At 38.1% G+C, this 7,828-nt stretch overlaps 1 protein-coding gene across 1 annotated transcript in view; it reads right to left on the reverse strand.

The window, feature by feature from the left end:
- The window catches only part of LOC131891732 (uncharacterized), a 54,496-nt gene extending 51,711 nt beyond the window's left edge, over positions 1-2,785 (reverse strand). The window contains exon 1 of the mRNA XM_059241368.1: positions 2,594-2,785. The gene's annotated coding sequence lies outside the window, so the exon portion shown is untranslated. The remainder of the gene's footprint in view (positions 1-2,593) is intronic.
- Positions 2,786-7,828: the final 5,043 nt, after the last annotated feature.

A 7,828-nucleotide genomic window follows, 5' to 3' on the forward strand; every position in this document is an offset into this window, starting at 1 on the left:
CATAGGGAAAAATCAGGGTTACATTTTTGGGCTAACTAACGGGTTTTCCAGATGCTGCTAGTACTGATGGAGATCAAATTAATTGCCACGGGAGGTCCCGAATAGGCCTCTCAAGTTACATTTTCAATGTCATATAACATTATTGGAATGTCCGAGGCTCAATTAGTTAGCATTAAAAAAGTAACCCTGACTTTTCTTCCGTCAAACCAGGGATGCCTTTTGCTCAAACTTGACTTTTTGCGCTACGATGGAATAGGCGGGTATAGTCACTTTCCACGTTTTCTGGCAACCTTGAATTTGAAATTTGATTTGACCCCATCACTAGACGCTAACAATATCAAGCACAATGGAAAATGTAAATTGGCAGCCCTAGATGGCAACCTCCCGTGATTATTTCCTACACAGAAATATATAGATTTAAAGAAATGACTGTAGATGCTACCAACACCCATCGACGAGGAAGCTTGATAAACTTTGTGAAATGTCATGGGTCGATAAGTTTTTCTGAGATATTTGACAACTAGATCAGTTGTAATTCCTCAAAGGCTGGTCTTTAACCATTCCTAAATAAAGGGAACAAATTACACTTCCTGTTCCTTGGATGAAAATGAGTAATTCGAGACCCAGCCATTCCCGGTAGAAAATGCAATGGCGTTGCTTGATACAGTAGTTACTTTTCCGAAAATCTAACTGAGCAATCTTTCAGGCTCCTGGACTCATTATGGCATTAGTGCACAAAATCCGGCATGAAATATGTCAAATGTACGATAGATGAGGAAAATGTGCCCTATGAGGCTTGTGCGTAGTACAGTTCAGTTAACTGAACATAGTCATGGTAGAATTTAGGCATCGTAAATCATTCATAATATCCTATCCAATAATAAGGTGGCCAGTAGTCTGAACTTANCTTGAATTTGAAATTTGATTTGATCCCATCACTAGCCGCTAACAATATCAAGCACAATGGAAAATGTAAATTGGCCCCCTTAGATGGCAACCTCCCGTGATTATTACCTACACAGAAGTATATATATTTAAAGAAATGATTGTAGATGCTACCAACACCCATCGACGAGGAAGCTTGATAAACTTTGCGAAATGTCATGGGTCGACAAGTTTTTCTGAGATATTTGTCAATTAGATCAGTTAAAATTCCTCAAAGGCTGGTCTTTAACCATTCCTAAATAAAGGGAACAAATTACACTTCCTGTTCCTTGGATGAAAATGAGTAATTCGAGACTCAGCCATTCCCGGTAGAAAATGCAATGGCGTTGCTTGATACAATAGTTACTTTTCCTAAAATCTAACTAAGCAATCTTTCAGGCTCCTGGACTCATTATGGCATTAGTGCACAAAATCCGACATGAAATATGTCAAATGTACGATAGATGAGGAAAATGTGCCCTATGAGGCTTGTACGTAGTACAATTCAGTTAACTGAACATAGTCATGGTAGAATTTAGGCATCGTAAATCATTCATAATATCCTATCCAATAATAAGGTGGCCAGTAGTCTGAACTTAGTTACAACTTACATTCATGAATATAGCTTAGAAATCAGAGAATGTGGGAAAAGTATTTTTTTTTATTGACAGTACATCTTCCAGTTTCCTTCAATTTTTGCAAGAGTACCGAGAGAAAAGGCCGCTTTAAGGGTCGAAGAAGGAAGGAGCAACGCGTAAGTTTTCAGTTTTGGGATCGGTACAATTACACCTTATTTAAGATGTAATGGGAATACAACTAATGGGAGTGTGCAATATCGAAGAAACACCATCATTTTCGTTGGTGACCAATGTTCTTGTAAAATGGATAAGCTTTTAAAGAAATGTTGTCATGATTATTCCTGAATATAATTTAGCACCAAATACATAATATGGCACTCACTAAGATAATACATTATCATTTGTTCATGCTATTTTAGAGCTCATGCATTCAAGAGATAAGTAAATGGGGATTCATTTGATTGAAACTGCAGGTCAAGGAAAATAAGCACAATCCCTGAAGCGTTATTGATGTATCAGAAAAAGGCATTTGCGTTAATCCTTTGAAAATTTATCAGTCATGCCTTAGTTATTCCATCGCCATCCACTTGTGTTTGTGTCTTAAATGAGAAAGTTCCAGGGAACCTTATTGGAACCAATTTACACTTCCCAATGCCCGAAATATCATTGGAACCATGTATATGTAACTGTATATTCTTGAGAAAGCGAACCAATCTTGCAAACTAAACTCAAAAGTTTCAGGACGTTCTGAGAATTTGACTTCATTGTCGTTTCCTCGACCATAGCTTGATATAAGAACTAATCCCTTGTACGGCGGCCTTTGTTCCGTTTTTCAATCAGGGTTGTCTGTCATTGTAAGTGGACTGTGTGTGAGTCGGGGCAACTAGCAACCCACAACTATCAATCATATGCTACCTTGAAACCATTCCAGTGGTGCCTCAAAGGTCCATTAGTGATAAATAGAAAATGGTCGCTTTTGACACCGCCATGCGGGGGAGCCTATTTCGATCGAAAAGGTCGTTCTTCACGGCCTTCTTCAGGACTCTGTGCCAGCGAATAAAAAGCCTTATAAATCCTAATTTTGGACTCACCGGTAATAAAATGGAGGCTCACAATTTTCCACCACTCCTAGGTCAGGTTTTGAGGGCTGAAGCACTTGGAAAACAGAGTTCCATAACAGGGTGGATTGAAAGGCCCTGAGGCGAGAAAAGAGGTGTCAAGGGGCTCTTGTTCCTCAAGTCGATCGACATGAACCGAGGTCTCCTTGGGAGCAACTGAGCCAAGATTTCCACTTCCAAGCAACAACTGGTTGCTCGCCGAAAGAAGGATGAGAAAACAGAGGGTGTGTATGAAGGAGCACAGAGAGAGAAAAAGAACGCAAAAAGAATAGACCGGGTTTGTCGAGGCTGCTGAGGAAGAGCCTTGGCCAGACAGTTCTTTTCCCCGTATGGCAAAGACATACTTTACTTGTCATTTGAGCGTGTTCATATTTTCATCAAATTTGATGTCCAGGATTCTGTTCGTGAATTTTTGATTTGAAATGAGAAGTAGCTTTTACATCATTCCAATTGTTCAACGCTTATGTGAGCGAGAACCAATGTCTAGACATCGTTCCCACTGTTTTCGAAGAATTAGCATTTTGAGAGAGTTTATTTTATGTCCATGTTATGGGAAGCTAGTCTTGTGCTTTTAAATGAAGACTGATTCAACAATCATGCACCAATGTTACCAGAAGCGTCGATTCTGTGTTTTAACATCATAACAGTGAGTTATTACTTTTTAATATTATAACTAACCCTTGGGGGAGGGTGGAGGTCGGAAAGGAAGTTTTTTATGTTGAATTAGAATTTGAACTAATTCGGCCATTTCTGGGACAAAATAAACTTGGTTGGGATTTTTAGCCATGATCTGACCTAAAACTGACGATTTAGAGAAAATTTGAGGAATTTTCATCCAGGTTCAGGTAAATTCAAGAGAACTACTGTAGATACTAACTGATATCTTTTAACACATTATTCCACCTCTAAAAAGCTGAAGGAGAACAAAAAGAAAATCATATTTTTTTGAATTCTCAATTTTGCCACCTCCAGCGAGTTCCTTTATTTTGATCTTGGCCTCCCAAGAGTGCATGTGTTGACTAGTATTAATAGTATTGATAAGGAACTAAAGTGCACTTATTTTCACGCTTTCGTAACTCATTTTGAACGAAAATCATAACCTCTAAGTAAACTATTTTGACAGAAATCACAAACTAGTTTTCCAACCCCTGGCTATGTGTTTCGTGTAATCTTTTTTTATGAAATTAGTATTTGAAGTGTATCTCATCAATAATTAAGCAGAAGAGGAATTAAGTCTCAAGCATGCTTATCAATTTCAATCCTTTTCTACATTTCAAAGAGATATTGAAAAACTTATTTTTGTATCATAAGTAGTGAATCAAATTACAGGCTAAAAGTAACCTCCAATAATTTGGCCGACTGAAGATAACACACGAGACAATTGATGTCCAAAAAAAGTCGATTGAATTCCGCTTTAAGGTCAGAACCAAGATCATGGGCGTGCCAATGACAGACAAGAGGCAGACAGAGATGGGTGGGGCTTCCGGTGTCCAGACTCGAACTATTAAAAAGTGGAAAACTAAATGCAAGGGCACTCGATTCCTAGCCCTAAAGAACAGACCTGATCTAGGACAGAAATCTAGGACTCCTGGAGTTGTCCAGCACATTGAAATTAAGCCAATCTTCGTTAGGCTAAAATTTGACCATTTATATGACACGAGGTTTTTCAGTAGGCACTTTAGATTTAATTTTAGATTCAATACGATCAAGCAATAGCAAGTACGGGAGAAGCATTTTCAGAGGAAAATACAAGGCTGGAAGGAGGCTGGTTCCTAAACATCAATTGAATTCCTAATGAATTGAATAATTCCCACGTTCAAAATCGTTTTCGTAGCAAAAAAGGATCCAAAAATACTGCCTTCTATTTTCAGTCGGGAGGACCTTGGACCAAAATTATGTGCGTCATTTGACTTATTCTTGGACGGCATTTGATTGTATGGAAGGCAGCAAGTGTCAAGGCTGAGCTCAAAATACGAAAATGATTCGTGACCAATCCAAAAGGAATAGGCTCTTTTGAATTTGTCAGGTCAATTTAACGTCATGTCTGTCTTTGAATCATGTTCGTGTCCAGGATTCATGTTCCAATCTCATGAATCCTGAATGAAAACTAATGACAAGTTATCCTCGTAGGCCTGTCTTCATTCTAGCGTGGACTTATAAACTCTGGACATAACCACTTATTACTCAAGTACTTTCCCAAGTAATGTGTGTGCAAACATGCGTTCTGGTTGGCTGATGACTTTTGATATTGTTGCTGTAGACTTTAGTAATGATGGAAAAACATCGTTAGGATTATGAAAGAAAAGAAACTAGCAGCAATGAAGGTCTCAGATTTATCCAAGGTTATCATGTGAAAACGTGAGAAGTTTGCTTCAGAAACCTACTCTGATCTTTCCATGTTTTTTCAATGGCATGAACGCATCCTAAATCCTATAAATTCGATATTCCTTTGATTATCATAAACTGAAATCTGTCATGAAAATGAAAACCAAAAGTTAGTTCTGGCTACAAAAAGAAACCAAATTTGAACCCTGATTTCAAAGTCAACTGAAATAGACCAACAGCTCCCTCTGGCGGGAGCAGCTCAAATGATTTTGTGACTCACTTGCTCGAGTTTCAATCTCAAATACTAATACATTTCCCAGAAGACTTCCGTCTCTAGCCAGTTTATGGCTTGAGTCAGATATCAAAGAGAGGCCAAATATTCCCCAATTTCTAGAAAGAAAGGAGGTTTGGCCGTTGCTGAGCACAAGTTCTGCTTCAGTGCCTCCTTCGGTTTTGTGGCTGTTTCATACCAGATAATGTCAAAGCAGTTTGTTCCACGATTTGCAAGTGCAAACTAAACAGTTGCTTTCATTTGCGGGCATAATATCCATTACTTTTCAGGGTTGTCCGAGCTTTAGTAGGCAAATACAAGAGGAACCAGGTAATAAACTTCGTTGGGAACAATCCATGGAGGTTAAAATGCGCACATTTGTGATTTAATGGAACGTAAAGAACGAATGATTTCCGGACCGTCGCAATGCCAACGTAGAACAACTGTTATGGACAAAACGATTCAAGTAATGAAGAATACAACACCAAATGTGCACCAATTTGCAAAAAGAGCAGTGCATGTTCAAGGTTGCCTTTTTCCATGTGGTTGGTCTTCTCCCTCTTTAAAAGTTCATCCATCTCCATGGTTACTAATGTGGTGAAACATTTTTGGATGACAATGAGAAGGTTCAAAGAACAAAGATTTACCAATTTTCTTGGAACACTTTGGCCCCATCAATGCCATTTGACAATTTCAATCAAGATGAGTTTTTGGTTAAACAAAAAAGAAGATATTGAATTTAATCGGGCCAAGCAAAAGTATGTTTCCTCTGTCCCAAGGGGATCTAGATTGGGTTTGCTTTTAGGTTTATTCAACTTTAAATATTACTTGGGTACTACTAAAACAATATTGGTTTTTGTTAAGTTATACTGAGAGAACAAACTACTGATATCATAAGAAAACACCAATACATTTTTAGGGAAACAAATAATTGAGTACTTCTGTCGAAGAAATATCCAACAATTCCTGTCATTGGTCATTAAATGACAAAAGCATTCAACTTTCCAGCGAAATGCTTCTCATTCTAGAATTGAAAACAACAACTAAAGAGAGAAGATCTGCATTTTTGCCCTTTGAGGTCTTACTTTTTGTCGTGGGAAGTTTCAACTTTTGCTACATAAAAGCAAGCTCAGATTGCTTCTTGAGAATTTTTCATCATCCAAGGAAGAAGTAAGTTTAGACTATTGAAAATAAGGAGGAAGTGGTTCATTGAATTAAGGTAAAAGCATTTGTCATTCATTAACCTTAGGGTCAACAAGTTTGTTCTTCATCCAGCTTAGGCTGCTTTTGACTGCACTTAAAAGTTCATGTTTTTTCTTTATTTTTCGTCCACCCTTTTGATTGTCTGAACAATTGGGGCTGTTCTCTATACTTCATGAAATGGGTGATATTTGATAAATATACCAATAAGGCAACTTTCAAATTGAGATAGTCATGTTTATTTAAGTTAAAACCATAAGCTTTTGTACTGTCGACAAACCAATGATCTGTGACAAAGGCCAAAAAAATTGAATCACTTGCCGTAAATATGTCAATTACCAAAAACCAACGACTTACGACCAGAGACTGGCATTCACCCTTAAAAGGTCCTTAGTTCGATTCTCCTCCCTATTCTTTTAAAGGAACAAAGTAACACTGCCTATTGGGAAAATTGGGCGACATGATGGCCTGCTCTTTTGGCCTTGGTGAGGCTCGAACCTCCGACCTCGCACTCACCAATATGAAAACCAAACTTACAGCCTCAGTAAGGAGCCAAGATATCAAATGTCTCGCTTACATCCAAAAACTAGATCATTATGTGTCACTCGGGAGATTCCGGTCCAAAGTGAGAGTGGTCCCTTTACGGAGAGAAAATATTTCACAGATTTGAATGACATTTTGACGTCTTTGGATAACTAAGACCGTGTCAAAAAATTGAAAAGCACAAAAATAGTTGACATATCGATTTTACTCTTTCTTCGCGAATGGGGAAATGTTTCCAAGGCGCGCACAATCTGGAAGTCAACCTGAAGAACGTCAAAAAACAATTCAACAGTTTATGCCTTGTTAATATATGGTACTGCCTTATGGCATTATAGGTCTTATTATTGATTGTACTTAACATTTTGTTGTTCATTAAAGAAATGTTTGGTCATTTTCTCCTCCTGGACTTTGCCTTAATACCTTAGTATCTTACGTGTCACTTCACTCAATATCAAAGCATATTTTTGTGACTATTTGTGTTTTGGGCACGATTGCATGCCTTTTACTGTCTTGGCGGGTACAAAATAGATGAAATAAGCAAAAACGATATTCTAGAACAATTACCCTTTTGTTCATTTGCCATATGCCCAGGTTTGTTTTTAGCCAATCTCAATTACCGAAGTGTAAACTTTTGTGATGGTGTCATTAAAGATTCGTGGATTCCATTCCTTCCTCCATGATTCCGGCCTCTAATTGCGAGCAACTTCGGCTGAGCCCAAATTGGACCAGAAGCTAGTATCATTCCCATGCGAAAGTTGGTTGATCCTCCAAGCAACGAAATGCAATAGTCAGATAAACTCCCAAAAGTGCAAGGGGAGGATAATTTTGGAATGAAACGGAATTTCAAGAACAGCGTGATCTACTCTCTT

This window comes from Tigriopus californicus, chromosome 12 (genome assembly GCF_007210705.1).
Source record: "Tigriopus californicus strain San Diego chromosome 12, Tcal_SD_v2.1, whole genome shotgun sequence".
Lineage (NCBI taxonomy): Eukaryota > Metazoa > Arthropoda > Copepoda > Harpacticoida > Harpacticidae > Tigriopus > Tigriopus californicus.